The sequence below is a fragment of the Phaseolus vulgaris genome, chromosome 6 (assembly GCF_000499845.2).
Source record: "Phaseolus vulgaris cultivar G19833 chromosome 6, P. vulgaris v2.0, whole genome shotgun sequence".
NCBI lineage: Eukaryota > Viridiplantae > Streptophyta > Magnoliopsida > Fabales > Fabaceae > Phaseolus > Phaseolus vulgaris.
The window spans coordinates 6,321,802-6,330,476 of NC_023754.2; the positions used below are offsets into that span (position 1 = coordinate 6,321,802).

The 8,675-nt window shown below is 40.9% G+C and overlaps 12 non-coding genes across 12 annotated transcripts; all 12 read right to left on the minus strand.

Annotated features, from left to right (window-relative positions):
• Window positions 1–254: 254 nt before the first annotated feature.
• LOC137833824 (5S ribosomal RNA) lies at window positions 255–372 on the minus strand. Its single transcript, XR_011084871.1, has one exon. It is a non-coding gene; the product is annotated as a 5S ribosomal RNA (ribosomal RNA).
• Window positions 373–929: 557 nt separating this feature from the next.
• LOC137833825 (5S ribosomal RNA) lies at window positions 930–1,047 on the minus strand. Its single transcript, XR_011084872.1, has one exon. It is a non-coding gene; the product is annotated as a 5S ribosomal RNA (ribosomal RNA).
• Window positions 1,048–1,606: 559 nt separating this feature from the next.
• LOC137833827 (5S ribosomal RNA) lies at window positions 1,607–1,724 on the minus strand. Its single transcript, XR_011084874.1, has one exon. It is a non-coding gene; the product is annotated as a 5S ribosomal RNA (ribosomal RNA).
• Window positions 1,725–2,280: 556 nt separating this feature from the next.
• Window positions 2,281–2,398, minus strand: LOC137833828 (5S ribosomal RNA). The gene has a single exon (XR_011084875.1). It is a non-coding gene; the product is annotated as a 5S ribosomal RNA (ribosomal RNA).
• Window positions 2,399–2,957: 559 nt separating this feature from the next.
• Window positions 2,958–3,075, minus strand: LOC137833829 (5S ribosomal RNA). Its single transcript, XR_011084876.1, has one exon. It is a non-coding gene; the product is annotated as a 5S ribosomal RNA (ribosomal RNA).
• Window positions 3,076–3,634: 559 nt separating this feature from the next.
• LOC137833830 (5S ribosomal RNA) lies at window positions 3,635–3,752 on the minus strand. The gene has a single exon (XR_011084877.1). It is a non-coding gene; the product is annotated as a 5S ribosomal RNA (ribosomal RNA).
• A 559-nt stretch (window positions 3,753–4,311) lies between these two features.
• LOC137833831 (5S ribosomal RNA) lies at window positions 4,312–4,429 on the minus strand. Its single transcript, XR_011084878.1, has one exon. It is a non-coding gene; the product is annotated as a 5S ribosomal RNA (ribosomal RNA).
• A 547-nt stretch (window positions 4,430–4,976) lies between these two features.
• LOC137833668 (5S ribosomal RNA) lies at window positions 4,977–5,092 on the minus strand. The gene has a single exon (XR_011084763.1). It is a non-coding gene; the product is annotated as a 5S ribosomal RNA (ribosomal RNA).
• Window positions 5,093–5,644: 552 nt separating this feature from the next.
• On the minus strand, window positions 5,645–5,761 carry LOC137833659 (5S ribosomal RNA). The gene has a single exon (XR_011084755.1). It is a non-coding gene; the product is annotated as a 5S ribosomal RNA (ribosomal RNA).
• A 1,138-nt stretch (window positions 5,762–6,899) lies between these two features.
• On the minus strand, window positions 6,900–7,017 carry LOC137833703 (5S ribosomal RNA). Its single transcript, XR_011084778.1, has one exon. It is a non-coding gene; the product is annotated as a 5S ribosomal RNA (ribosomal RNA).
• A 543-nt stretch (window positions 7,018–7,560) lies between these two features.
• On the minus strand, window positions 7,561–7,677 carry LOC137833673 (5S ribosomal RNA). The gene has a single exon (XR_011084768.1). It is a non-coding gene; the product is annotated as a 5S ribosomal RNA (ribosomal RNA).
• A 555-nt stretch (window positions 7,678–8,232) lies between these two features.
• LOC137833674 (5S ribosomal RNA) lies at window positions 8,233–8,349 on the minus strand. The gene has a single exon (XR_011084769.1). It is a non-coding gene; the product is annotated as a 5S ribosomal RNA (ribosomal RNA).
• Between the last annotated feature and the right edge of the window lie 326 nt (window positions 8,350–8,675).

Consider the following 8,675-nt stretch of genomic DNA (forward strand, 5'->3'; position numbering starts at 1 on the left):
TTGGCGGAGGAGTCCTCACAGGTTGGAAAACAACGAGAGATTTTGAGTTGCTGAGAATTTTTTGTGGAAAACTTCAAACGGCCATAACTTTTGATCGGGAAGTCGGATGGAGACGCGTAAAAAATGAAAGTTGTTCGAGATGACGTAACGAATCTAGTTGCCAATTCCCGAAGGGGAAGGGCCCCGAACGCGACAACTCACTGAACTCGTGGTTTGATTGTTTAGGCCAGGAAGAAAAACAATAAATACAAAAAGAAGTGCAACACGAGGACTTCCCAGGAGGTCACCCATCCTAGTACTACTCTCGCCCAAGCACGCTTACTGCGGAGTTCTGATGGGATCCGGTGCATTAGTGCTGGTATGATCGCACCTGTCAAGTGTAGCAAGATCAATGCGTATATGGATTTGCAATTGGGCTTCAGTTTCAAAATGGTTGGACCCCGAACGCGATAACTCGCTACAGAACACTATTTCAGGATCGTTTTTCTAGGTACTTTAATTTTTTTATTTAGAGGGTCAGCAAGAAAAAAAAAAATATAGCACGAAAAAGGTGAACTCGTGGTCATAACTTTTGATAGATTTTGGCATGGCAGTAATATTGAAAAATTCATTAAAAATAGGTCAAAAAAATGATTTTTGATCCAAATTTTTTTCTGGTAACTCTATTGGGGGTATATTTGGCGGAGGAGTCCTCACAGGTTGGAAAACAACGAGAGATTTTGAGTTGCTGAGAATTTTTGTGGAAAACTTCAAACGGCCATAACTTTTGATCGGGAAGTCGGATGGAGACGCGTAAAAAATGAAAGTTGTTCGAGATGACGTAACGAATCTAGTTGCCAATTCCCGAAGGGGAAGGGCCCCGAACGCGAAACTCACTGAACTCGTGGTTTGATTGTTTAGGCCAGGAAGAAAAACAATAAATACAAAAAGAAGTGCAACACGAGGACTTCCCAGGAGGTCACCCATCCTAGTACTACTCTCGCCCAAGCACGCTTACTGCGGAGTTCTGATGGGATCCGGTGCATTAGTGCTGGTATGATCGCACCTGTCAAGTGTAGCAAGATCAATGCGTATATGGATTTGCAATTGGGCTTCAGTTTCAAAATGGTTGGACCCCGAACGCGATAACTCGCTACAGAACACTATTTCAGGATCGTTTTTCTAGGTACTTTAATTTTTTTATTTAGAGGGTCAGCAAGAAAAAAAAAAAATATAGCACGAAAAAGGTGAACTCGTGGTCATAACTTTTGATAGATTTTGGCATGGCAGTAATATTGAAAAATTCATTAAAAATAGGTCAAAAAATGATTTTTGATCCAAATTTTTTTCTGGTAACTCTATTGGGGGTATATTTGGCGGAGGAGTCCTCACAGGTTGGAAAACAACGAGAGATTTTGAGTTGCTGAGAATTTTTTGTGGAAAACTTCAAACGGCCATAACTTTTGATCGGGAAGTCGGATGGAGACGCGTAAAAAATGAAAGTTGTTCGAGATGACGTAACGAATCTAGTTGCCAATTCCCGAAGGGGAAGGGCCCCGAACGCGACAACTCACTGAACTCGTGGTTTGATTGTTTAGGCCAGGAAGAAAAACAATAAATACAAAAAGAAGTGCAACACGAGGACTTCCCAGGAGGTCACCCATCCTAGTACTACTCTCGCCCAAGCACGCTTACTGCGGAGTTCTGATGGGATCCGGTGCATTAGTGCTGGTATGATCGCACCTGTCAAGTGTAGCAAGATCAATGCGTATATGGATTTGCAATTGGGCTTCAGTTTCAAAATGGTTGGACCCCGAACGCGATAACTCGCTACAGAACACTATTTCAGGATCGTTTTTCTAGGTACTTTAATTTTTTTATTTAGAGGGTCAGCAAGAAAAAAAAAAAATATAGCACGAAAAAGGTGAACTCGTGGTCATAACTTTTGATAGATTTTGGCATGGCAGTAATATTGAAAAATTCATTAAAAATAGGTAAAAAATGATTTTTGATCCAAATTTTTTTCTGGTAACTCTATTGGGGGTATATTTGGCGGAGGAGTCCTCACAGGTTGGAAAACAACGAGAGATTTTGAGTTGCTGAGAATTTTTTGTGGAAAACTTCAAACGGCCATAACTTTTGATCGGGAAGTCGGATGGAGACGCGTAAAAAATGAAAGTTGTTCGAGATGACGTAACGAATCTAGTTGCCAATTCCCGAAGGGGAAGGCCCCGAACGCGAAACTCACTGAACTCGTGGTTTGATTGTTTAGGCCAGGAAGAAAAACAATAAATACAAAAAGAAGTGCAACACGAGGACTTCCCAGGAGGTCACCCATCCTAGTACTACTCTCGCCCAAGCACGCTTACTGCGGAGTTCTGATGGGATCCGGTGCATTAGTGCTGGTATGATCGCACCTGTCAAGTGTAGCAAGATCAATGCGTATATGGATTTGCAATTGGGCTTCAGTTTCAAAATGGTTGGACCCCGAACGCGATAACTCGCTACAGAACACTATTTCAGGATCGTTTTTCTAGGTACTTTAATTTTTTTATTTAGAGGGTCAGCAAGAAAAAAAAAAAAATATAGCACGAAAAAGGTGAACTCGTGGTCATAACTTTTGATAGATTTTGGCATGGCAGTAATATTGAAAAATTCATTAAAAATAGGTAAAAAAATGATTTTTGATCCAAATTTTTTTCTGGTAACTCTATTGGGGGTATATTTGGCGGAGGAGTCCTCACAGGTTGGAAAACAACGAGAGATTTTGAGTTGCTGAGAATTTTTTGTGGAAAACTTCAAACGGCCATAACTTTTGATCGGGAAGTCGGATGGAGACGCGTAAAAAATGAAAGTTGTTCGAGATGACGTAACGAATCTAGTTGCCAATTCCCGAAGGGGAAGGGCCCCGAACGCGAAACTCACTGAACTCGTGGTTTGATTGTTTAGGCCAGGAAGAAAAACAATAAATACAAAAAGAAGTGCAACACGAGGACTTCCCAGGAGGTCACCCATCCTAGTACTACTCTCGCCCAAGCACGCTTACTGCGGAGTTCTGATGGGATCCGGTGCATTAGTGCTGGTATGATCGCACCTGTCAAGTGTAGCAAGATCAATGCGTATATGGATTTGCAATTGGGCTTCAGTTTCAAAATGGTTGGACCCCGAACGCGATAACTCGCTACAGAACACTATTTCAGGATCGTTTTTCTAGGTACTTTAATTTTTTTATTTAGAGGGTCAGCAAGAAAAAAAAAAAATATAGCACGAAAAAGGTGAACTCGTGGTCATAACTTTTGATAGATTTTGGCATGGCAGTAATATTGAAAAATTCATTAAAAATAGGTAAAAAAATGATTTTTGATCCAAATTTTTTTCTGGTAACTCTATTGGGGGTATATTTGGCGGAGGAGTCCTCACAGGTTGGAAAACAACGAGAGATTTTGAGTTGCTGAGAATTTTTTGTGGAAAACTTCAAACGGCCATAACTTTTGATCGGGAAGTCGGATGGAGACGCGTAAAAAATGAAAGTTGTTCGAGATGACGTAACGAATCTAGTTGCCAATTCCCGAAGGGGAAGGGCCCCGAACGCGACAACTCACTGAACTCGTGGTTTGATTGTTTAGGCCAGGAAGAAAAACAATAAATACAAAAAGAAGTGCAACACGAGGACTTCCCAGGAGGTCACCCATCCTAGTACTACTCTCGCCCAAGCACGCTTACTGCGGAGTTCTGATGGGATCCGGTGCATTAGTGCTGGTATGATCGCACCTGTCAAGTGTAGCAAGATCAATGCGTATATGGATTTGCAATTGGGCTTCAGTTTCAAAATGGTTGGACCCCGAACGCGATAACTCGCTACAGAACACTATTTCAGGATCGTTTTTCTAGGTACTTTAATTTTTTTATTTAGAGGGTCAGCAAGAAAAAAAAAAAAATATAGCACGAAAAAGGTGAACTCGTGGTCATAACTTTTGATAGATTTTGGCATGGCAGTAATATTGAAAAATTCATTAAAAATAGGTAAAAAATGATTTTTGATCCAAATTTTTTTCTGGTAACTCTATTGGGGGTATATTTGGCGGAGGAGTCCTCACAGGTTGGAAAACAACGAGAGATTTTGAGTTGCTGAGAATTTTTTGTGGAAAACTTCAAACGGCCATAACTTTTGATCGGGAAGTCGGATGGAGACGCGTAAAAAATGAAAGTTGTTCGAGATGACGTAACGAATCTAGTTGCCAATTCCCGAAGGGGAAGGGCCCCGAACGCGATAACTCACTGAACTCGTGGTTTGATTGTTTAGGCCAGGAAGAAAAACAATAAATACAAAAAGAAGTGCAACACGAGGACTTCCCAGGAGGTCACCCATCCTAGTACTACTCTCGCCCAAGCACGCTTACTGCGGAGTTCTGATGGGATCCGGTGCATTAGTGCTGGTATGATCGCACCTGTCAAGTGTAGCAAGATCAATGCGTATATGGATTTGCAATTGGGCTTCAGTTTCAAAATGGTTGGACCCCGAACGCGATAACTCGCTACAGAACACTATTTCAGGATCGTTTTTCTAGGTACTTTAATTTTTTTATTTAGAGGGTCAGCAAGAAAAAAAAAAAATATAGCACGAAAAAGGTGAACTCGTGGTCATAACTTTTGATAGATTTTGGCATGGCAGTAATATTGAAAAATTCATTAAAAATAGGTAAAAAAATGATTTTTGATCCAAATTTTTTTCTGGTAACTCTATTGGGGGTATATTTGGCGGAGGAGTCCTCACAGGTTGGAAAACAACGAGAGATTTTGAGTTGCTGAGAATTTTTTGTGGAAACTCAAACGCCATAACTTTTGATCGGGAAGTCGATGGAGACGCGTAAAAAATGAAAGTTGTTCGAGATGACTAACGAATCTAGTTGCCAATTCCCGAAGGGGGGCCCCGAACGCGACAACTCACTGAACTCGTGTTGATTGTTTAGGCCAGGAAGAAAACAATAAATACAAAAGAAGTGCAACACGAGGACTTCCAGGAGTCACCCATCCTAGTACTACTCTCGCCCAAGCACGCTTACTGCGGAGTTCTGATGGGATCCGGTGCATTAGTGCTGGTATGATCGCACCTGTCAAGTGTAGCAAGATCAATGCGTATATGGATTTGCAATTGGGCTTCAGTTTCAAAATGGTTGGACCCCGAACGCGATAACTCGCTACAGAACACTATTTCAGGATCGTTTTCTAGGTACTTTAATTTTTTTATTTAGAGGGTCAGCAAGAAAAAAAAAAAATATAGCACGAAAAAGGTGAACTCGTGGTCATAACTTTGATAGATTTTGGCATGGCAGTAATATTGAAAAATTCATTAAAAATAGGTAAAAAATGATTTTTGATCCAAATTTTTTCTGGTAACTCTATTGGGGGTATATTTGGCGGAGGAGTCCTCACAGGTTGGAAAACAACGAGAGATTTTGAGTTGCTGAGAATTTTTTGTGGAAAACTTCAAACGGCCATAACTTTTGATCGGGAAGTCGGATGAGACGCGTAAAAAATGAAAGTTGTTCGGATGACGTAACGAATCTAGTTGCCAATTCCCGAAGGGGAAGGGCCCCGAACGCGAAACTCACTGAACTCGTGGTTTGATTGTTTAGGCCAGGAAGAAAAACAATAAATACAAAAAGAAGTGCAACACGAGGACTTCCCAGGAGTCACCCATCCTAGTACTACTCTCGCCCAGCACGCTTCACTGCGGAGTTCTGATGGGATCCGGTGCATTAGTGCTGGTATGATCGCACCTGTCAAGTGTAGCAAGATCAATGCGTATATGGATTTGCAATTGGGCTTCAGTTTCAAAATGGTTGGACCCCGAACGCGATAACTCGCTACAGAACACTATTTCAGGATCGTTTTCTAGGTACTTAATTTTTTTATTTAGAGGGTCAGCAAGAAAAAAAAAAAATATAGCACGAAAAAGGTGAACTCGTGGTCATAACTTTTGATAGATTTTGGCATGGCAGTAATATTGAAAATTCATTAAAAATAGGTCAAAAAATGATTTTGATCCAAATTTTTTCTGGTAACTCTATTGGGGTATATTTGGCGGAGGAGTCCTCACAGGTTGGAAAACAACGAGAGATTTTGAGTTGCTGAGAATTTTTTGTGGAAAACTTCAAACGGCCATAACTTTTGATCGGGAAGTCGGATGGAGACGCGTAAAAAATGAAAGTTTTCGAGATGACGTAACGAATCTAGTGCCAATTCCCGAAGGGAAGGGCCCCGAACGCGAAACTCACTGAACTCGTGTTTGATTGTTTAGGCAGGAAGAAAACATAAATACAAAAAAGTGCAACACGAGGACTCCAGGAGGTCACTCCTAGTACTTACCTCGCCAAGCAGCTTACTGCGGAGTTCTGATGGATCCGGTGCATTAGTGCTGGTATGATCGCACCTGTCAAGTGTAGCAAGATCAATGCGTATATGGATTTGCAATGGGCTTCAGTTTCAAAATGGTTTGACCCCGAACGCGATACTCGCTACAGAACACTATTTCAGGATCGTTTTTCTAGGTACTTTAATTTTTTATTTAGAGGTCAGCAAGAAAAAAAAAAAAAATAGCACGAAAAAGGTGAACTCGTGGTCATAACTTTTGATAGATTTTGGCATGGCAGTAATATTGAAAAATCATTAAAAATAGGTCAAAAAATGATTTTTATCCAAATTTTTTCTGGTAATCTTTTATTTGGGAGCCCACGTTAAAAAAAGATTTTTCTGGGGAAACTTCCGCCAAATTTTATCGGAGTCGATGGACGGAAAATTGTTCGAGATGACGTAACGAATCTAGTTGCCAATTCCCGAAGGGAAGGGCCCCGAACGCGGACAACTCACTGAACTCGTGTTTGATTGTTTAGGCCAGGAAGAAAACAATAATACAAAAAGAAGTGCAACACGAGACTTCCCAGGAGGTCACCCATCCTAGTACTACTCTCGCCCAAGCACGCTTCACTGCGGAGTTCTGATGGGATCCGGTGCATTAGTGCTGGTATGATCGCACCTGTCAAGTGTAGCAAGATCAATGCGTATATGGATTTGCAATTGGGGCTTCAGTTTCAAAATGGTTGGACCCCGAACGCGATAACTCGCTACAGAACACTATTTCAGGATCGTTTTCTAGGTACTTTAATTTTTTATTTAGAGGTCAGCAAGAAAAAAAAAAAATAAGCACGAAAAAGGTGACTCGTGGTCATAACTTTGATAGATTTGGCATGCATAATATTGAAAAATTCATTAAAAATAGGTCAAAAAATGATTTTTGATCCAAATTTTTTTCTGGTAACTCTATTGGGTATATTTGGCGGAGGAGTCCTCACAGGTTGGAAAACAACGAGAGATTTTGAGTTGCTGAGAATTTTTTTGTGGAAAACTTCAACGGCCATAACTTTGATCGGAAGTCGGATGGAGACGCGTAAAAAATGAAAGTTGTTCGAGATGACGAACAATCTAGTTGCCAATTCCCGAAGGGAAGGGCCCGAACGCGACAACTCACTGAACTCGTGGTTTGATTGTTTAGGCCAGGAAGAAAAACAATAAATACAAAAAGAAGTGCAACACGAGGACTTCCCAGGAGGTCACCCATCCTAGTACTACTCTCGCCCAGCGAGCTTACTGCGGAGTTCTGATGGGATCCGGTGCATTAGTGCTGGTATGATCGCACCTGTCAAGTGTAGCAAGATCAATGCTTATATGGATTTGCAATTGGGCTTCAGTTTCAAAATGGTTGGACCCCGAACGCGATAACTCGCTACAGAACACTATTTCAGGATCGTTTTCTAGGTACTTTAATTTTTTATTTAGAGGGTCAGCAAGAAAAAAAAAAAATATAGCACGAAAAAGGTGAACTCGTGGTCATAACTTTTGATAGATTTTGGCATGGCAGTAATATTGAAAAATTCATTAAAAATAGGTCAAAAAATGATTTTTGATCCAAATTTTTTTCTGGTAACTCTATTGGGGGTATATTTGGCGGAGGAGTCCTCACAGGTTGGAAAACAACGAGAGATTTTGAGTTGCTGAGAATTTTTTGTGGAAAACTTCAAACGGCCATAACTTTTGATCGGGAAGTCGGATGGAGACGCGTAAAAAATGAAAGTTGTTCGAGATGACGTAACGAATCTAGTTGCCAATTCCCGAAGGGGAAGGGCCCGAACGCGACAACTCACTGAACTCGTGGTTTGATTGTTTAGGCCAGGAAGAAAAACAATAAATACAAAAGAAGTGCAACAAGAGGACTTCCAGGAGGTCATCCATCCTAGTACTACTCTCCCCGAGCACGCTTATCTGCGGAGTTCTGATGGGATCCGGTGCATTAGTGCTGGTATGATCGCACCTGTCAAGTGTAGCAAGATCAATGCGAATATGGATTTGCAATTGGGCTTCAGTTTCAAAATGGTTGGACCCCGAACGCGATAACTCGCTACAGAACACTATTTCAGGATCGTTTTTCTAGATACTTTAATTTTTATTTAGAGGGTCAGCAAGAAAAAAAAAAAATATAGCACGAAAAAGGTGAACTCGTGGTCATAACTTTTGATAGATTTTGGCATGGCAGTAATATTGAAAAATTCATTAAAAATAGGTCAAAAAATGATTTTTGATCCAAATTTTTTTCTGGTAACTCTATTGGGGGGTATATTTGGCGGAGGAGTCAGTTGTTC